This window comes from Seriola dumerili, unplaced genomic scaffold (assembly GCF_002260705.1).
Source record: "Seriola dumerili isolate Sdu_G_001 unplaced genomic scaffold, Sdu_1.0 BDQW01000073.1, whole genome shotgun sequence".
NCBI lineage: Eukaryota > Metazoa > Chordata > Actinopteri > Carangiformes > Carangidae > Seriola > Seriola dumerili.
In genome coordinates, this window is record NW_019174328.1 from 8,148,944 (window position 1) to 8,172,225 (window position 23,282).

Genomic DNA, 23,282 nt, shown 5'->3' on the forward strand with positions numbered 1-23,282 from the left:
GCAAAAATGAAACGGTAAACCTACTCAAAAGAGTGAAGTAATTATGTACAGTAATTGTTATAACCAACTTTATCTATTTCCTCATTCACATTATGGTATTCAATCAAATTATGTAATCTAAAAAAAGAAAAAAAAAACACAGAGAGGCGGAGGACTTTTGTTCCACCTCACATCTGTCTCCAGAGAATTAAGAAATTGTCTCATCTCCTTTCCATGCACACCTGCTGCTGCCCTGCAGGGCTAATGTCACCTTCATCTGGTACATAATGGTGTGTTTTTCAGCAGCTGTCCTGTCACACTGACAAGCATCTTGTGACACACATGCAGGCATGCACACTCTCTTCCTTTGTCCCCTTTTTTTGCTCTCACAACCCCTCCGGCTCTGTCCTCTCCTGCTCTCACCCGTACTCTGCACCTGCAGCGTTTTTTTTAGTTATAAACCAATAACAAAATCTAGAAATTCTTATCATCCAATTATCCATCCGAAGGGTTTATCCAATAAAATATATGTTATTAGAATATTACATTATTATTTGTTTATTTGTATTTTATTGCACTGTCAACATGGGATTCTTTTCTCATTTTTCCCATTGTGATGATTATCTGTCACTTTGTCAATAATCTGCCCTGCAATAATGTCCCCACTCAAGGCCAAAGCAAGGTGAAAGCTGAAACCATATCCCTTCAGCAACACTGATATCATAATGGGACTTGGCTATATTTTTATTTTTTAGTTCATTCAATTGACATTCAATTGACAGTGGTCTATACTGTGGTGTTAGATATGTTATTTCAATTAGCATGAGTTAGACCAATATGCATTTAACCCGAGCTGTCTCTGGAAACTGTCAAGCAAGCTTGGTCTGGACAAACCCTAAACTCCTTTCCTATAACTCACTCAGTTTGTTTTTACAAAAAGTATAAAGCTAGACAGCGCTTGACGTGATTGACGACACTTCACATCTCAGTAAACCCCTCGCAGCTGGAAAGCAGTGTAAATTTAAACAAAAACCACCAGCAAATCACTGTCGGAAACCTTTCAATCTGAGCCGCAGATCTGACAGATTATGTGAACCATTTTCATGGAGTGAATGAAGAGGTCTGATCAGGACTAAATTGTGCTTTTCTCAGTAATTTCACTGGCAGTAAATCTCATCGCTCGCCTCTCACTTTGCCTGTCCTGACTGAAATGGAGAGGAGGATCACCCTGAGATTAGGGCGGACAGGTTAGCACTGCAGGTGATTACATGATAAAGCACGTTAATAAAGCTAAAATAATTGCAGCTTTTTTTTTTCTCTTTCCTGATGCCATCACATTAAATTGATGGCCACAGGTATGTTATCATAATGATGTTGTGTGAAATGCAGAATCTACGGTGGCCCTGCGAGCTCAACTGCACTGCAACTTAAGAAAACACATGTAGATAGACAAAACATAACCAAATTCAGAAAACAGCTTCATCAGTTTGACCACATGTGCTGCAAATACAACACAACCTAAGTGTGGCGCCCATGCAAGTAGCACAGATGATGCTTTTAACTTCAAAAGTAACAAAGCATTGAACAACACGTGCGTCCCCGCTGGGTTCATCACATTTTTGTTACCCAAAGGAAACACTTCCCTTGTGGTCTGTGCTACTTGCGGCGTATTTCCTGTATTTGCTTGTGTCGCGAGTATTCGCAGCACTTGTTGTCTAATTGATGAAGATGTCGAATTTCTTTTGTGTTTGCGTGTGTTTTCTTAAGCTGCAGTGCGTTGCGCGCTCACAGCCGACGCAAGAAACAAAATCTAGAACATTCCCCAGTATAAAAACATGAAAGAATGACATGATTTTATTGGGTTGAAAATGAACGTGTGTTACAGAGCAACATTTCTTCCATCTGTTGCAACCTCAACAGACAGGTGAAACTACTGAACATGGCATCACATGCTCTGCAAATTTCAGCTACCTATTGGGAAAAGCCATTTACATGTTGAAATATACTGCACATAAACAGTGGCCCAAGGGCAAACCCTCCCAGCATCAAGTAAAGTAGAATGTTTTCCTAAATGACTGACCTGTTTTGCAGCTAATTACTTACTATACTCTGTGCTGGATTTCTATTCTAAACTTAAGTTGTTTTAAGGTCTTTGAATCTACCCTTCCTCGCCCTCTGCATCTCATGAGTCAGACAGCATGTTGTTTTCCTGTTGAGGAATTTTATTTTTTCACTTCTCTCACCGTCTCCGTATGTCTCCCTCACCTTCTGTATCATCTGCAGCCCTGTTGCTGTGCTCTCTACCGGAGTCCAGTGATGAGTACATTTCCTCCTGCTTCAAGGTGAGTTTGTAGGTCCTAAAAAGCAACAGGGGTTTTCCTGGTGCCATACACTATTTACTATTATCTACTCGCTGCCTCAGCCTGACTGCACTTACGGGATGATTCTGACAGTGGAAGCATACACAGTGGAAGACCATGAAATATTGCACACTGAGGCTACGCCAATTTAATGTCGAGCATCACGACGAGTGTGCCAAGAATTTTGTTGTGCAAAACTGCAGAAGTTTATGACTGCACACAGGTGGAGCGTGCTGAGTGCTTCACCGCGCCAGGAGACTAACATCAAGTTCTACTAGGGCTGCAGTCAATACAAGTAAGGAATATCACAATTCAGATTCACATGCAATTGCCGCAACTGTAGGCTGCAAATAACAGCGACTACTGACATCAAGTTGAACCGACATTCAAAAATTCAGCAGCATCAAATAAATGAAAAAAGACTGCTACAGTATAAAGATACATTGCTTAAATACGGGAGTATATTATAAATACATGTTGCTGACATGAGCGTCCAAAAGAGCTTATACAGTAAAACAAAGAAAAAGACTAATCGCTGTATAGCGTCAGGCTTTTAAAAACGAAGAGAAAATCGACTGACAAGTCAGTGTGAGGCAAAGTAAGTTTAGTCTCCTCTTCATTTAAATTCAGTTACACGATAAAACAAATTTATATAAATAAAGAAAACCTTCACTTTAATAACCTATTAACGACATGGGGTGATTGCATAGCTTTTAAGTAGTTAATGATTTCACTGCCGTACTTTTACTTTTTTATTTCCTCCTAATTACATCAAAGGATGTTAATTATCTATTCATTGGATTTGTTAGAATCAAATCAAGATATCAGGCTGCAGAATCATCCAACAGGGCTGATGAATCAGAGATGCGTGCACAAGACTTGTTAAGTTTCAAGATAAAAAAGCAATGTGTTTCAGAGTTGTGGCTCATATTTATGCTAATTAATTTTACAGCACAGTTTGCACACTGATAAAACATTTGATGTGCATGGTAATGGTGCATGGAAAAACATTGTTGTGTAGTTTTCACATGATCCATTTAGCTCTGGTAAATCATAAGCCAATATCAGGTCTAATGTCAGATCAAACATTCTTATGTTGGATTAGTAAATTCAGTGATAAAAATGTTGTCCTCACACAGCCTGTGTTTAATTTGAATACGTTTCAATGACCTGGGTCAAGGTTGGAATCTGACTTGCTCTATATTTTCTTGTGTTTCATTAACATAAATTTCATGATCTGTAAAACAAACGCTTTCTATCCCTGTGCAAGTACAGTAGAGCAAAATGTAAATTGTGCAGCCCAGTGTACGTGGTGCCTAAGTGAGGGTTTGATTATTTAGAGGACTCTGATTTACACTGAATTTAAACGATTCTCAGTTACATGATAAAACTCTCAATACATAATAGTGTAAATATAGTCTGAGCATTTTGCTTCTCTTTCTCTCATCCAACCAGTTAGAGGGATGTGGTGTTTGCGTGTCCCACACACTGTAATTGGCAAATTAATTTAGGTCAACCATAGACGAAGCCCTGTCTCTATGGCAACAGTAGACATATCTGTTATGCTTTAGTTAAGGCCAAAGATATCTTAATGAGGTGACCGCTTTCAGAGACGATAAAAGTCAAATAGCAGCAACATCAGTTGCTACAGTGCTTATGACACATGAACATGTGTTTTTTCTTCTCAGCACATGAACCCATGTTTAATGGAGCCATGGCGACAAGTCCTTATTGAAGTAAAAAAAAAAAAGAAATAAAGGAAAGCTCCATGTGTGAAAGTGAGGGTCAATAAAAAGCACTAAGTAAAGTCCACCATATTGGATTTCTCATACACAGGAAAGTGCCAGTAGGGAGCTTATAAAAACACAATGGCAAATGTCTACAAGGGGCACCTTGAAAAGGAAGGTGAGAAACAAACTGCCAATCATTGCCAGTCAAAGGGGCTGACATTTTGGAGACATTACGCCAAACATTATGTAGGAAAGCAGAGGTCTTTTTCTGCCTGCATATGAGCAGTGAAATTCACTGCTCACCCTATTAGATGATCAACCCCTGGCACAGAGTATTAAGTGGAAATTAATTTTCCCCAGGGCACTTATTAAAGATCTGAGCATTAATGATCCAATTCCCCATCTCATGCTCCTCAAGGACCTCGCTCATGCTTTCTGACTAGATTCTCAACTTGTAATGCAACTGCAAGGACATTTACCTGCCTGAGATACATGTGTGTGGAGGTAAATATATATATATATATATATATATACTCTATAAAAAGTACATATAGTATTGATTTTGTTACCATAATAAAACTAATGTGCATGAAAAGGAAAGCTTAAGAATCTTAGACGACAAGTGACTTTTTGCCTTGTAATGTTATCATGTAAAGTTATCTCAAATTTTAAGAAATTGCACAGATGGGATTTGGAGCAACCCAAAAGATGCAAGACATTAAAAAGAAAAAAAATCCCCAAAAAACAGCATTCGCACAGAGAGTAAAATACGCTACTTTAGATCTGATTGTGATAGTTTCAATCGTTCCCATCAACTCGTTTCGCCTGTCAAGAGAAAGGTGTACTAAAAATCTAATGGAAAACAAGTCTATAACCACTAACAGTTGTGCAAGGACTGAAAATGAGCTTACTACTGTTATTCAGCATTAATGCATTACAGCATTTCAGATATGAAAAATCCTGAAATTCCACAAGTTCAACTCAAGTTAACTTTTTTTTTAATTCAGCGGTGAGAACAGCAGTCACATATTACCTGAACCTGAGTGATTAAACAAAAACTTCAATAACCTCTCGTAGTTACATTTAGAATGATTAATAGCCGGCTCTTAAACACGCAGCCTCCCAGCCTCCCTTATGAGATCTAATATAGTTCTCAAATCAACTGTGGTCTATCAACTGGCCAATAAGTGACTTACTTAATCTAATATGGCCAATATCAGCAATATTTAAATATTGCGTATCTATCAATCAAGTTAAATCATCTGTCACTGCTTGTGTTTCTGGCCACTGGCCGGGCTGATTGGGATGCAAGGGACTAGGTGGTTTGTCAGCAGATGCCCTGCACTGGCGAGGCATAGTCTGAGTCATTAACACTCAACAAGCATGGTGCAGCCCCAGGGCACCCTGCTCTCTGACAGTAATGCATTCTAATCTTGTCAGCCCATTGAGAGCTTCAGCTACATTACAGATAACAGGAGCAGAATCAAACGCCGCTGTCTGTCAACATCTCAGATCAATCAGGAGCTAAAACTCTGTGGGGCAGCCATGCATGCCAGACTACTCAGGCCAGTCACCATAAATCCAAGATGAGGAATCAAGGCTCCAGTGTTGCAGGACAAGTCAGTTCAGAAAAAAAAAAAAAAAAAAAAAAATCTGTGCTGTCTTCGGCTGGTCACAAACAGCGATGTCCCAAAAGTGATTTCAAATAATGTCCTTCTTTTGCCACTCACTCTCAGCACAGAAGGTAGCTGCTATATTTTATTTATTCAGAGCGGAGTGTGTTAGTGAGGCTCCAGACAGTGGTGAGAGAAGGGGCAGGGAGTGGAACTGAGCAGGTTTTATTTTGAGGTTTTGGCTGTGCATTATTCAGCAGTCCGCATGGCAGTGAGTCAGACATGTCAGGGTCACCTTTTGCTCCAGCACCAGTCGACCGTCTTTAATGTATAAAATAACATTGTAGTTCAGTCCTAATTAAACAAAATAATTAAGCATGAGCTCTTAGCTATTAGGTAATGATTACTTAATTTAAAAAGAAAACAATGCCAATCAGCTCTGAAGGGCCTAGCACTTGGATGTGGAGTCAACTCCCCCAAACACAAGTGAAATAAATGCTTAAAAAAAAAACACAAAAATTAAATACATATCCGGCCTGCATGTGTGGTCTACCTACACTGCAGGATGTATTTGTAAAGTATTTCAGGTAAATTCTGTCATGACTGTTTCCATCACTTTACGCTTCCAGTCATCCAGTATACATACAGCAATACTCCAGACCATTAAGTAGATTCATTATTCATAAGGAGATTATTACTTTGCTGGTCCACTTCCCATAATTGTTCTGACATTTTTTTTTCCCTTTTGATCCACGGATACAGGAAGTGCATGAGAAGGAGGATAAACATCATAAATAATCAAAAGGATGTCATCAATGCAGACATGGATCAGAATGCAAAGATGTCCCCTGGCAGACAAAAGACACTGACCACACAAGATACATAATGTATGTGATAATCACATACAGAACATACAAATATACACAGATACACCAACTATCCATCCACCCGTCCATTAGCTACACCACTTATCCACCGGGGGGGGGGGGGGGGGGGACCCCATCCCAGCTTAAATTGGGCAAGAGGCGAGGTAAACCCTGTACAGGTCGCCAGTCTATCACAGGCCTGACATTAAGAAGCAATCAGCCATTCACGCTCACATTCACACCTATGGATGGTTAAGAGTCGCCTAACCTGCATGTCTTTGGACTACTTGTCTTTTAAGCAATAAATAATATATGGAACTAAATCAAAGGCTGATCAGAGATTTGAAAGCAAACATAACAACAGTACTGATTTATAGCTCTTTGTGGCCTTGCTTGTCTGTAAATACCTGCACTGATATACAGTTGATTTATTAATGTAAACAGAAATCCAGATAAATATAAACAAACTATAATGCAAATTAACCTATTGAGAGTACAAAACCCATCTGTCTCAACAAAGTACTGTCTCTTTAATTTTAAACCCAACAATTCATGCTTCATTCGTTTCAGTCTGGCAGCGCCATGCATGAATTAATCTGAGACAACAGTCCTCAAGAGTACCGCACAGCCGATGACTGACAGTTCTCTCCTCACTGAGACATCAACATGACCTCTTTCCACACCTGATTGGCAAAACACGCCACTTACTGAGTTTCCTTGTTTCAGATTTCAGTCAGGAAAAAACATGCAGACTGTTTGGAAAAAAAAATCTGACATTTCTCATAAACTATCCACTGAAATCAATTAATAAATACAGTGAACCAAAGAAAAAAACAAGCTATACAGCTTCAGTATCACATTGCTGATGAAATCTTCAGTTCAACATCTACTATTAAAAGGAAATGATTTTACCATTAACTCCTGGAGAGTACTACTGCATAGGTGAAACATGTTGTGTAAAACCTTTTGTGATACCAGAGGGAAGCACAAGTGCCTCGAGTGATGTCACATGAGTCAGTTTCAGTTCAAAATGAAAAAATGAAAATGAAATGAAAAAAAAACGTATAAATATATATATAAATATAATCTTATAAAACTGTAGTTAGCCGAGTTGCATTGTGGGTAACATAGGTTAGGTAGGACAACGAAGTACAGTTTGTCGAGTCACACTGTATTCAACATCTAAAGCATTCATGATTGGTCAGTACATATCAGACCAGACTGCATGGATTCTTGCTGTTAGATTTACAAACTGTAGCTATTTGAAGTATTTCAAATGTCTTCATGTACAATGAAATGCAGACAACTCTAACAACTCACGTAAGTAACCGGTAATGTGTCTGTATTTTGGTGAAGTCTTTGTATGTGCCGTTTCTACCCACAACATCAGTCTCACAGCCTGTCTATAGTGCTCCTCCACAGTAATATAAAGTGTCTGTTCATCGTGAAAATGAAATTAAAATTTTTTTGTTTTGTCTGCAGCGATGCTAGAGATGTGTTCATTTTCACAAATTAAGAAACCTTAGAAGTGATAAACATTCAGGTGTAAGCTGCCTTTTCCCTGTAATTATGCTTCATCACATTTGTGCGTGTGCTCAAATTACTCCAGCTTCACAAAAACAGGTCAAAGATGATATCTTAGTTGAACTGAATCATATGTAAAAATCATGGAAGAGTAAACAAGACATTCGGTTAACAACTTGATCCAAGATCCTATATTTTTGTCAGCATGTCCCACATAGAGGTAAAACTATTTGTTGGTCAGTTATTGTTGAGACACTAAAATAGAGGTAAATATAATAACAGAACCTTTTACTAAGTCCCTTTTAGAAATATATGAAAGGCATATATGCAGCAAATATGTTTTGTGTGGACAGAAGCATTTAGCGAACAAACCCAAAGGTAACAGAAGGGAATCAAAGTGTCTCTGTGGAGTAAGGGCCTCCATCTCCCTGACTGTTCCGTTTGTCCATTTAGAAATGTCATCGGCCACGGGACTCCCCAGGATGCTGGCTAAAAGCTTCACTACAATGGTCTTCCCCATTTATTGGCTGAACAGGCAGAGAGATAGTGCTCTGTTTTTGTGTACCTGTGGTCACCGAGAGAGTCGAAGAGCAGAGGTCTTTATCCTGGACTAAACCCAGGCGAGGATATTGGTTGGCGACCACCCTGGGGGAGGTTATGGTGCAGTGCAGATAAGAGCTTCTCACTGTGGTGCAGAAGAAACCCAAGACGTGGACATGACTCAGGGCAACAGTCCTGAGGCCCTGATCTCTACTTATTATTACCATTTATTTACTGTGTAGTTTATTATACAAAATGTCTCCAAAACTTCATCATGAAATAGGGTATCAACATTCATGGTTCACAGAGGATAATCCCCAGTGACTCTGGTGATCTCCTGACTTTTCCTTCCTATAGCAAAACCATCAAGTTAGAATTTCCCTCTGGCCACTGCGTGGATCCATCACATTATATAGTATGTGTGTAACAAATTATTTGCAGGATTTCCCTGAAAGTTGCTGTGGATGGTCAAGATCTCCAGAGGGGTATTTTTGTACCTTTTATCTTGCACTACCACAGGGCTGAAACCATCCCTTATACAAGAGAAATGTCTAACTCACATCAATGGATACAGTCATGCTCTCCAACGGAGGAACTATTTTCTATGTCTGACAACTTTTTTATCCTGTCAGGCCAAAATCTCAACTTCGCACACTATATCTTATAATCTAAAGGTAGGTTTCCATGGAATTTGCGGAGTAGATCATACACTAAAGTGGATGAAACCTTTTGCTTTCAACAATGCCTTAGACTAGTTGGGCTCTATGAACAGCAAAACTATTATTATGTTGCTCGTTCCAGCCAACGCTGCTTCCACGTAATCCTAGGAATCAGTCCGTAATTCACCATTTACATGCAGTACCAACGCAGGAAATAGTGTGACCCATATGTAGCGAGGCAGAAAGTTAGGGAGGATAAGGAGGTGGACTGATTTGAGTTCTCGTACTGTCACAGACCTTCAATCTAAACCATATCTTAACCATAGCATATTTGCAATCACCACAATCCACTAAAGCCATGTAGCAGATATTGTAGAAAGCAAAAAAAAAAAAAAAAAAAATTTGGATTGTACATCACTCGACATACAGCGTGTCCAGAATTGTCAGCATTCTCGTCTGGCTGATTGCTTTAAAAGTTAAGAGATGCTATAACACAGCTTCAAAACTAATGAACATCAATCAGATCCTTCCCACTACAGTGTAACTGATGCTCATTACTGAAACACCTCCACACAACTGTAATGAGAAATTGCTTAAATCAAGCAAACACATAATTAATATCAGTTGCCGCTCCATATGTATACCTCCAGGAAGCTGCTCAACGATGTTAAACCAGAGTTATAATTATGCCATTATGTAGCACTAACACTGATTTCTATATTAAATGCAGACCCTATAGGCTCATACTTTATGTAAAGAAGAGAAATCCCATCTCAATGTAAAAAGCAACAACTTCAGAGTGGATACTGTATGTAGCTCATAAGATGAAGCTCCTCAGGGGACCAACTTGGGATAGGATCCTCGCTGGTGCCTTTGTTACCACAGGCAAGTCACCAGGGAGGGGGAGACGACAGGGATCACAGGAAACAAACATTGCAGCCAATCAGGACTCTCTCTGAATTACAGTACATACTCCCCTATTCAACTTAATGGCTGGAACATTGTTTTTCTCTCTCTTCTGCTGTATGTCATTAGTGGGAAAATCAAAGGGGGATAGAAGAGGACTCAGTGGAAACAAGGGAAAAACAACAGGACGTGTAATGAACTAAACTCACTGAACATGTCACAGAATGTTCACCACTATCAAACAGTGCAGGTTTTCTATATTTTAGATTAAAACTGCCCATTACCTCTCACACTTTATTACTATAATGCAATCAAGTCTGCTACTGCAAACAATAAAACAATCAAACATTACATAAATTGTATGATTTTTTTTTTTTTACTCCATATTCGTTATTGTCAGTACTTTAATATTAGCATATTGATTAAACTTGCAAATCAATCAACCGCCCTGGCTGCACATCATAACCTTTGTCACATTAATGAATTCAAGCCATTTCTGACCCCTTACATTTTTAATGGGCAATGGATCAAACTAAAAAGACAGTGTATATAAATGAAAATGGAAAACACTGAACTAGAGAGCATGGGGAGCATGCCCAGATAGTCTGAGCTGTAAATTATGAAGACATGGTGCTTAACGGCAGATGTGGCCCCCAGGGTCACCCTTTATTAAGGTTTGGCCATCATAAATCTTTTCCATATGGAGTGCTCATTGTCACTGTTCACTAGTGGACAAGCAATTCAAGGATGTGTGCTGTCGGAGAGTGGGGCTTTTAAAAGAAAAAAAAAAAAAGGGACGCAAGCTGAGTCTCGCAAAGCTCTGAAATAACGAGGAGGCAGAACTGTCAGGAGCATGGCTTAAAGAAAAAAATGAAGTAAAGGGAACACGTCGGGAAATGTCAAAACTCCCCAGTGGGATCCAGCAACACTTCCGAAGAGATGTGGGTCACAATGTTCGTGTCACACAGAGCTCTACACTCACGGACATCTGTGGGAAATCTGTTTAATGTCTCTTTAAACAGATGGAAATAGGATATATCTATTGATATCATTGCCGCAGTGCAAAAACAACACAATAGCTCAATTTACTGTAAAAAATACTCCTGAGTCAAATCAGACGACTGTTCTTAAACTAAATTACAACTAATGAAATTGTCGGATTCATTTCACACTTATTTGGGAATATGATAAGAGCATTATTATGAACACCAAAAAGGAGACACACCGTATGCAAGTGTATTGACAATAACACAAACAGGACATACAGGCAAAAAATTCCAAAAATTGTGAACCGAATGCAGCTCTGTATGGGTAAGAAAGGAAGCACACTCGCACTGAATATTTTAATGCCACAAGACAACAGGAGTCTGATCTTAAAATGACAGTTTAAATTGCAGTGGGGGAAGAATATTTTCGATCCTCGGGTCTCGGTTTATGAGCTGTGTCTGTTTTATTGCGGCTCTATCTGAGGAGGCTGATGGTTGGTGTTGGAATTTATTGAGTCAAGACTGACCTGCTGATAATTTGCCGAGGTTTTATGGGTCACCAATATGGGTCACAGGTCATGAATTACTACCAAACAAGCCCACATCAATGACTTGTTATCCATCTAGGGACACAATGGGAAAAAAAATTAAGACACCTGAAAGCCTTTGATGGCTTTTTTCATGGAATGGCTGCGTAACGGCCTATTAAAAATATGCTTACAGTGTCCATACATGAGCTTGGCTGTATGGTACTTTAAAGCTGCTCTAATCAATATTTTTTTATCTGATATCTAATCAATAAATCACTATGTATAATGTGACAAAGGTCGCTGGTAGGGACACACAGAGAATTATCTCCTAACTCTGTAGTTCCCCATCTGCTCTACAGAGCACTGTAGCATCTTTCAGCTCATTGTTTTGGTTTTGTTTGGTTCAAGCTCGATGCTGAACTTAACAAAAACAATTCAGCATTTCCCCTGCCCCACTTGCAGATTTTTTTTCAGTTTTCAGTTTCAAATAGTTTTCTTCTATTCTAACAGTTTTATGTCCAAAATCATTTTGTTAGCATCCAAAACTACACCTCCCATGGGTCTTCGAGCACCATCAAAGCCGTATCTGAGCTGTAGTGTAGTTGCTGAGCTGCATCAAAATAATGGTTAAAATGCAAAACAACTAAAATGTTATTGTCCACTAGATTCTCCATTTAGATTAAAATATGAACAGAAACTCCCCAGATCATGTTTGAGCCTTTCAGAAAGTGTAATGAAAAAAGTCCTCTATTAGAAAATATACCGAGAATAGTGGAACAGAAGCTAGCTTGAAAAGGGTGAGGGACTTAGTGCTCTATATAGCAAAAGGATTAGGAAAGATTAATAAAAGGTTTGGGCCCAAACAGTATCCTTGCCCCTAATCATAAAACGGATATAATCCATCCAACAGTCTGCTCTGATTCCAGCAGCTGAAACAGGTATTCCTGTGGTATGAGAACTATTCATGGGCCATTGATTCTATCTACTACGACTTTTTGCAAATGCAAAAAGGTGGCGTTAAGCCTCTTCTTGCAACATGTAATCAACATGTCAGCATCAATAACAGTTACTCTTATAAATGTTACAATAACATTTATAGAAGCTGGCCAGGCCAGCAGTGACATGCACTGCCGGCCTGCCCTTTAGGCTGAATATGCAATTGCACAGTGTCACGCAAATCCCTTTTTTTTCCTTTTTTTTTTAAAGTTGCTGATAGACCCAGTACACCCTCAACCCCCCAACTCCTCCTCAATGGATAGATCATGTCAAGCCAATCAACATCTCTCTGACCCAGAGGGCCCCCATGTCAACCAAGTCAATGTCAGTGGATGGATTTGATTGGCAACGGTGATGCAGCAACTGTCTAATCAATCATTACGCAGCTAAAGCGCGATACGATGTACGACATCCAAAACACAATAATGCCTCTGGCTGTGCCAAAGGGAAAACTGAGGAAACGATAAACAGAGAGCCGAAGTTAGATTTCAGGTACGTGGCATGGAGTCATTTGTTGCGAATAAAGGAATCGATACAGATATTCACACATCCAATTCTCTTCAAAAGCAGTGAAGCTGCTGCTGACAGATGGCGAACATTAAGCTAACGTAACTCGGTTGTGTGCCTGTGTTCCTGTGCATGTGCCAGAGAGATGTTTGTTTTTTGAAGTGCATCGTGTGTGTGCAGTTGTCAAGGAACAATGAGGTGCGTATCAGATGACTTAAAGCAGGATGTAGTTCTTGTTCATACTGCATTTTGATGTGGGCTGTTTTGGTAATGGCGCCATTGTTGTTATTATTATGAGGAAATGACAAGTGCTCTTGCAACAACGAGAGCGGTCTAGGAACAAGTCAAAACCGTTAAAGACTCGACCAATCCACAGTTAGTGAAGAGAAGAAAGCAAGCAAACATCGGAGCCACACAAGCACCAGGCCTGCGAAACAAAAGAGTCTTTAAGAAACTCCTTCATAGATGCTCTGTCCCCAGAGACTTGGCTAGTTTCCCTGTGTTCTGTCACCTATTTCTTCTCTCTCTCTCTCTCTCTTTCTGTGCCTCTAAAAAAGCTTTACAGCTTTAGGGAAACCACAGATTGCCAGGTTTTTAAAGATGAATGTTTCCACCACTTTATTCTTTTTAAACATGTTTTGAAACGTTTTACTTTCTTCATTTTATCTTTTGCCTAGTTTTATATTTGGCCATCGGCGTTATAAATTATGTTTGGATTTAATTTCATAACTACACATATCTGACATTCATCATCAGACACTCACAGTAATGCAACATTTAGTGTGGCTCCTGTTTTGCCACTTGCTGAGTATCAAACTGGAATCTGTTTTTATCATTTGTCACATTTGGCTGCATGTTTTTCATATATTGTATTTGGGTATTCACAGGACATTGTCATGGGTAGATTAGAGCCCATTAAGCTTAATTACATCCCTCCAGTCATTCCGGAAGTTCCACTTAAAGGACATTGGAAGCCTTTTTTCTCTAAATATAGTTACATATATATAACTCATAGTTCTGGGCTCCAGGCAAAGTAAGGAGGATCACCAAAGCAAATCTTGCCACAGGCCCCCTGTTGTCTAGAGCCATCCAGGTGACATGCATACATCATAAGCAATAATAGGCTCCAGACAACATGGGGCCCTAGGCAAAATTTGCTTTGGTGGCCTTCCTTACTTTGCCTGAAGCCGGCTGCTGTCTAGAGCTGGCCCTGCTTCCTGCAGGGAATGCCAGACAGTGTGACTAAAATAGGAAAATGTAATGTATTAGAAGTGCTGCAAATATGATACTGACATTCAGCCGCAATATAGTGCTTTATGTATATATTTAACTGAATTGAAGCTATCTGCAATGACATTTTTTGAAGACGTTTACTCAGCATGTCTTCTTAAAATTCAGCCCGACCAAGCAGTACATCACAACTTTATTAATATTATCATCATTTCATTTGTTATAATCTACAGTGTACAGTTATTTCATCAACAGTGGTATGGAATACAATAAGGTCTAGCAGGTATTATAAGCCCTGACACCACACTCCTGCAGGGCAGTCACTGAGTGATACTTGTTTGCATTTCACTCATCCAATCTCTATTATCGCTCTTCCCTTTATTCCCCTCTACAGTCCCTACATCCTGCACATAGAAGTTCTGCCACTCTCATGTGCATGCAGCATGATTTATTTATACAAGTGTCTCTCTGGAGAATGAGCTGTTACTCTCTTCCTCCATCAGTAAATGCAATCTCACCACAATATGGCTGCGGCAATTTGTCTTTATTTAAGTCCCCATTTGCCTTCTCAGCCGCTGCTGTGTGGGTCATTCTCTTGCAGTCTGCCAAAAGTGGCCTTTACTTTCATCAGTAGCTCATTTGTCATGTTTCATGCTTACAGCAATAGTTTAGTTTGGTAAAATATGTACATTTTAACTCTCATTCCTCACTGTGGCTTCATGAGAAATGAAATTCTCTGGTGTCAGCAGACGTTGCTACAGTAGTTAGTTTTGAAAAAATACAGTAGATAAACCCCTTTTTTGTTGTTTGCCAAATCTTATTAAGTATAATTATTTGGATATTTTTTTTCAAATTAAAAGCAAGTAAGTCACGTTATTCACACTGGGGTATGCAAATAGGCTGCTGGCTTTGTCGTATGAAGAATTGTAAAAGCAAAGGACTCAAATATCACTAAGATGACAGCAAAAAAGTGGTTGTGTTTCAAGAATTTATAAATAATGATAATAACATATTTAGTTTAATATAAAACCAATTACCAAAACAAAATCCAAGTGGCTTAATTTTTCTCTCACTAAGTCCGAGGAAATTAGTTTTAAAGCCATTAAGGGGAAGTTGTTTCCCGCTCATATGCTGACAATGTGCTTAGCACTCTAATATGAATTCACTTGAGTAGCTGCAGCCTGTGTAGGTGTGGCTCTGTTCCTACTGTGGTCTGACCCAGCAGTGAAGACTGGGCATCTGACTTGAGGCACTACATCTCAGGACTAATTACAGCACAGGTTGCCAAGCAACTGCAGCAGTTGGGGCCTTGCAGGTCCAGGGGTGGCCTTGTGGTCCAACTAGCACTAGTCAAAGCTGTGATGGATCTTCATGTGTCCCCAGTGACCCCCCGGCCCTCTGATTGAGACAAAGCTTCCATGCTCCACACATATAGCTTGCTGGACAGTGTGAGCCATGGATTTGGTGAATGTAAAACATAGCAACATATGTGAATTTACAGGCTGATATAGCAGCAAAACTGTGGCTTTACTTCCACAAATTTAGGTTAAGAGTTTTCTTTAAGTTCAACTCCCTTATTTACAGTGCACCCATGCACACCGACACACAGGCTAGAAACACTGGGCACTTTCTGTCATACATCCTATTATTCAATTCCACATCACCCCTATCCAGTGTTTAGCCTCCGTTCATCCTTGCATGGCAATTACGAAGCTGTTTTGTCTTCTATGACAGCATGGACACATTCAACACATGCCACCCCCTCCTCCCCTCCAATGCCCTCCTGTTCCTGTCTCATTGTCTTATCCCCTGGTGAGTTATGTCTCTCGAAAAGAAGCAGACAGCAGTCCCAAGACCTCATCCTCATAATTACCACCCTTGTTTTTACCACAGGGATGCCAACAAGCTAATTACTGAAGAATAATCACATGTTTGTCAAGACCCCTGCAATCTCAGGTATGTAAACTGTGTGTCTCCTGTCAGATTGTCTCGCACACACAAACACAAACACAAACACAAACACAAACACAAACACAAACACACACACACACACACACACTCACCCTGCCTCCACTGCATTCACTAATATAAAGATTCTGCCGATCAGAAGCAAGGTGGTCATCTCTGCCAATAATTATTAAAGGCTATTCCATATTAGTGGAATCCAGTCACACTTTTATGTTGCCAAATAATTGTGCGTACTTTTTAAAAGCCTGAACAAAAGAACAATAAGCCTCTATTACATGCATGTGTGGCGGATGCGCGTGAGGTCAGCCCAGCATTCGTGGGCCACTTTGTATTCTCGTTGTGGGTGTAACAGCTGAAGATACTCTAGAGATGCCATCTTCACACGGCCGCCCACACATGCGTGCAAAAAGTAGAGTGTGTGCTTGACCTTTATATTGTAAAAAGCATATCACACACTGCCATGCACAATTAGCAAAGTGGTTTTCCACACTTATAGTACTTAATGTAAGTGTGACAGAATTAATTTCAATGACAGACTCTAAAAGCTAATGTTTGGCTGTAATTGTTTAGACACACCTGCTTGAGCAGTTAATGTGTAATAAATAAAAAAAATCTGAACAGACTGACTGATATGCGGGCATAAAATTATTATCTAAAATAATAAAAACTGCAATAATTTAATGAATAATCCATAACCTGACATTAGTATACAGAGGTTAATGTTTGTTTGTTCAGCTGCTTATTGTTCGTCTCTATTTTGTATACCTATGTGCCTTGTACATAAGAGCTAAATGTCTGTTTGTTTGCCTTGGCTCTGGATGTAAATACACCGAGAGCTACTGACGACTGGAGGCTCTTGCAGCCTATAGCCTCCCAACAATGCCAACAGCAGCCTATCTCAGGATCCAAACAAAACACTATTGAATGGTAATGGGATATAGTGCTAAAATGAGATCATAAGAAAACAATAAATATAAAGGAGGGAACTAAGTTGTTATGTCAAGATAGGGAATGGCTGCACACAGCTTCCATATTTTCCCATATAGCATAGTACTCTATGTTTTGAATGGAAGCTGCTCGGATACGGGAAAATATGAAAGTGCTGGCACCACTAGGATCACATGCAGTTTGCTCAAGTGCTTTGTGTATTAAATCCTGAACTTTCGAACTGGAAACTTCCCTTTGAATGTTTACCTCTTTGCAAAAGAACCGTGTGGAATAATTATACAGTTGCATCATCCTTTTCCTAACAGATGTTGCAGACTTACACCAACATTCACTTCGTGACCTCGGTCAATGTAAACGTCTCCCCGGCTTGAGGGAGTCTGTTGTTTTTGTGATAGCAGCCTGCATTGCCTCATATATACTCAAGTTTTTACCAAAAGAAGAAACATTGATGTTTCAGTGTTACATGCATAACACACTTGTTTTTCTTACATCCGTAATGAGTCATGCTTTCTTACATCAGCTGACCCAGCAACGGCACTATGATGGTAGATTTACAAAAAACATGAACTTTTTTTCTCATTTCTCATAATATCTTCCTCTCAGTGGGGTGTTTTAGTTGGAACAATGTGCTAGCAGGTACATTTTATATTTAATGTTTAGAGAAGCAATATTTGACTTTTGGAAGGCCAGTTAAGTATTTTGGCAAACTCGTATCTGCCGTTCAGCCATTCAAAGAGCTGAGGCAGCAGGCAAACCGGAAACCTGCTTAATGCAAAGGTTCACAGTAGTTGGAAATTAACAGCAGAGCACAAGTTCATGCAATAAAGTGGGCCATGTCGATGATGCACTGTATTAGCATATGGGTAACCATAAGATGGTAGATTCTATTATTACATATTTTAAAAAATCTAATTAACATAGCGAGCAGCACTGCTCACTCTTTTTCTATGACTTAAATGCTATTTTTACACACTGTATCGCACATATGAATCATTAAGCAGCCACATATTCACGAGGAACTTACTGCTAACATTTAACATGAACATGAACATGTATGAACTGCAGAGTAAAGTCACATGGAACAGCTCCTGCCACCTGCTAGTAGCTAACAGTGCAAGTTTGTATGACGCACTATACTATCTTGTTACAGATCAAATATATAACACTATTTTAGTAAGCTATTTTTAACTGTTCTATATTAAAAATGCACCATCATTTACAGCAGTCATGGCTGCCAACAAACAATGAAACTCTTTGAAACAGATGGGACGTGACATAAGACATAGCTAGACACCGCAGCATAAATCAAGCCACCTAGTAAAAAGTGTACACAAATGATAGATACATGTAAAACCCTGAAAGTTCACTTAGTAAAATGACTTTAAAAAGGAAACCAAAAGAAAGTCCTACACATTTGTCATCAGATAAGTACAAGGGAAAAAGAGGGGAAAATAGAACTTGGCTTCAAAACTGTTAGTATTTTAACTATTGCATGAAATGCTTTAGACTAAATACGAAACAATTATAGTTTAAAAACAAAACAAGACTGGGTCAAACATAGTATATGGTTGGACAAAATGTGGTCAATGTGGAAAATTGAGGACATAGCTGAAAACCACTGTAAACAACTGCTCCTAAACGTCCCGTGTAGCAACTGTTCGTGCCTATTCATTTCGTATGAGCAAAACACTCGCCCGGCGACCAACTTCATCACTCAGTCAGCAGCGACCGACGTTCGCATTTATAGGGGCCGGCCCCGCTGTTGCGATCCAGCCAGAAAAAACGATTTTCAGGGATTATTTTTCAAGAGTTTCACACTTAAGAACTGTGCAGCTGTGGTTTGATCAGATTTGACTGACAGCGTTGGCAACTAAAGCAAACAAAGCCACAACTGTAATCACATATTGATTCAAATTATTCCGAACTGTGACTGGAGCGCAGGAGTATGTGACATCCAGTTTTTCTAAATAAGCCCCACCAACTTCAAACCACTGAGCACAGCACAGATAGAAGGATTACGAAAAAAAAAAAAACGAAACGACTACTATTAAATAACAAAAAATATTCTAGAAAAAACTGTGTTCATGAAGTATCCCATCACTCATAACAAGAAGCTGACTGAGAAAATAAGTCTTGAATTGTTGGTTTATTCAAATGATCAGTGCTGAAGCTGTGACGGGATCTAATTGCCAATTAATTTAAACCACTTGAGAATTTAACACTTATATTGAACTCTAATGAAAAATGCATTTCACAGAAACTCACACACATACACATACACACACACACACACACACATGCACACTGCATTTGAAGATGCTTCCTATTCTACAGTCAAGGTCCCGTCCATAGATAGAGAAGTATCCACTGAAAGTGGCTGTGTCCTCTCGTTAGGTGGTCGGGTCACAGCTCCAGAGACCTGACTGCTGCCCCCACACAACACCCAGCTCCCCAGTCAGCAGTAAGGGGCCCATTATTTATATTACACTATCACACAGCGAGAATTGGTGAAAGGTAGGACTGGTGACATTAAAAACTAGGACAAGCAAGGAGTGCTGAGGAGTGCTGGGTGTTCTCAGATCCTAAAGACCAGTTCCCTCAGTTGATCTGCCACTTTACTGAATATTTCCTTTATTCTTGCATTAGCACGCTGTTTCCGTCCTCCCTGTCCCTCTGGCGCCCCTCCTTCTCTCCTGACCTCCTTCTGAGCGACTGTGGTCCTTGCAGTCCACGCGTCTGGTCATTAATAACACTCTCTGCTCTGTTTTTCCTGCCAAACAGAGCAGTGCTTTCCTGTCATCCTGACACAAATTAATTCCCCTTATTTATCTTCTGGCACCAAGGCCGGCATAGGCGGAATAACTGTTGATGGAAAAAAAGGACAAAAAATTATAAATGGTGTGTTCTTGATGACAGGGCCATTTGTTTCTCAAATAAGACTCAAGATAAAGTTCACAACAATCATTTTGGTCCCAGAAATCCATTGTCAGCTCTATTCTCCTCGTATCAATCTCTGACTGAAGGATTTGTGTGGGGGTTTTGTGTTAATATAATTATGTTTTCATGTCAGAATATATGTACAGAATACAGCGGGTTATTTTTTGTTTGTTCTGGGTGGCTTGTGGGTTCTGGTTTACCATTCAACTTAAAAGGATTAGTCATGAATACTGAAGACTGTGCTTCAGTGAAAGAACAGCAGCACTGGTCATTTGTTAAAACGGCCTACATGTCTACATTTTCCTGACATGTAATCTCTTGTGGTTTTCCAGACCAAATAACAGCATTCTTCATTTTTTTCAAAAGAAGTTTTAAAAAGTATATGTTTTCTAGATTGTGCGATATGGTTGAAAGCTCTGGATAGAGCCAGTAAATGAACCTTGAGCTGAAAGTGTTTTGTTAAGCTGCTATTTCCAAGAGCCATCTCCTTGAGAACTGAGCATTTGATGACTCCATTTCCTGGTATGGAAAGCTCTTACAGAAAGCTAGTAAGTGGACAGTGAGTTGGGGCTGTTTCGCCATACATCTGTTTATGTAGCATGACATTGTTATACTGCTGCAAAACTGGCTGACGCGGATGGTGGCGTATACAAGGTATCTAAGTTCAACACCAGAGAAGGCAGTTTACATCCCGTCTGCCGTCACAACTCTCCCGTACACATCTGCCAAATCACAAAGTGCATACTGAAGTACTTTCATTTTCCCCACAATATTGCATAATATATCACGATCAGTGTTTTCATAGTTAAGATTAGGCACTGAAAGCACTTGCTTAATCTTAGAGAAAAATCAGGCTCTTCATCAAATATTGATATTGTCAAAAGTGAACTGCAGCATGAGACAGGACGAGCTTTCAAAACATTTAACCAAAAGCTCAGTCTTTCCATAATTGGAACCAAAGTGCTTTTACTGCCTAAATATAACCACATACGGGACTCAGGATGCAACCCCGCTCTCCAGTGTCAAAGTCCTCCGCTCTGTACATCCTCCATCCCCCACTAACAACCTCCCTGCGGCTAGTGTGTGATTAATAAATGTAGCACCTCCTGATGATCCAGGTAGCAATTTCTATAAAAAACAAATTAGGAGAATAGAAAAAATAATTTATAAATGACAGTGTTTTCCACCAATAGTCAGTGATGGTTTGTTTTAAGCATTAACTACAACAACAATATTTCCCTAAACTTAACCTTTAGTTGCCCAAACTTAACCAGATCTTGATTTTAGAAGTGACAGTTCAAACAACCCTCACTTGAGATAATTTAGACCTATATTGATATTTAAGTATAAAGACTATTCATCTAAAAGCTTGATAGATAAATAACGCTTTCTTGTGGCATACCTACAAATGTTTTAATCCCTGATGTATAATGTTAATGATACCAAACATCAATACATTTCTTTTTTACAGTCTCAAACAACCGTAGTTCCTCAATAATCCAATGGTGCATCTGTAGTGACACAATACGCGGTATGTACTCCACGTCCCTCAGTGTATATATAGGTCCCACAGCAGCAGAAGCACCAGCATCTGCTCATTCAAATCTGAGCCGCTCGAGCTCCACTGACAGTGAGAAATGGATTTAATAGCCAGAGAACAGCTTGTCAGCAGTCTAAAAAACCACAATGTAAGGAGACTTTTTTAAACTCATCTCTGGATCCCCAGGGTTCAGCAGTAGGGGGGATATTGGAGAGATTGGAAAATACCAGTGTCAACATAGCATTCAGTTTTTTTCTCTGTAATGTATATGATTCATTGTCCATTCACTGTGAAGCTGCGTACAGTAGAGCGGTGATTCTGTGTGTGAAATTGCATGTGCAGATGGGTTATATGTATCATGAGAGTGCAGTGAAGAGGCCCATGATGTATAATAAATCAAAGCTGGTGTTTGATTGGATGTGGTGCAGTTGCTGTTGTGTTATACTGTTGCTAATTATTCTTCTGTTCCAAACATGTAACAAAATGATTCACTGAAGAGGTATTTGATTATATTTAAAAGCTAAGGGAGTGACAATGATGCTACCTTGCCAACATTTCCAGCCAAACATGCTGTACCTCTAAAATAAACATGCAGTTTCAGAACAAAGTAGTCAGGCTTTCCATGCAAACGAAGGAATGAAAAGGGAGGCAAAGGAGCACAGCATCCTGCCTTTTCATAGCGTGCTTTCAGTTTTCAATTTTCCAGAGCTGTATCTTTATAGATAATGTAATGTTTTCTTTGTCCCTTTCCAGGGGATGCTTGTAGTGGTGTGAAATAATTCCACTGATAATCTGCCTCTAGGTACACTGCATTGCTGTACCTGTGCATGGAGAACTTTAGGAGGAACAGAAAACCCAATCAGAACTGCATCAGCTTTATCGGATCAGAGTACAAACAACATTCAAAGGATTCTGTACCTTTGTTATCAAGTGCCTCGTGTAGTGGTGCACTGCAATACTCTCCATCAGAGCAGCTTTAAAATGAAGCAATGTGAGGAAGGTAGGTCTGTGGCTCTCCTAGCCATAATTGTGCAGAGCCCCATCTAGCTGTCGTCTCTCCAGGGGAACAGTAGGCAGCTCAGGGGCGTGTTGTTATATTTCACACTTAATGATGTGCAAGGCATCCTCAGCTCTTATCTGCAGGCCTATTTTAGTCACTGACACAGCCTCTAAATTACACCTTAACAGCAAATGCAGCTCCAGCACTGTTAAATGGTATATATAATGTTTCGTAAGATCCACCATACTGACAAGTTCATAAAAATATCTTCATCTACTGCACCATTAATCATCCACAGAGGAACCTGAACCTAAATCTTTACACATTTTTATGCTGCGAAAATTTTGATGCATAAATCAACAATCCACAAGATAATGTGATAAATGATCTTTACATCAGTTTCCAACTTTCTAACCATAGTTAGCCTTAAAATATATAATTTTCAATGTTTTGAATATGAGGC

At 39.5% G+C, this 23,282-nt stretch overlaps 1 protein-coding gene across 1 annotated transcript in view; it reads right to left on the bottom strand.

Annotated features, from left to right (window-relative positions):
* Positions 1–23,282, bottom strand: part of LOC111220796 (neurexin-1a-like) — a 59,896-nt gene that overhangs the window by 261 nt on the left and 36,353 nt on the right. The window lies entirely within an intron of this gene.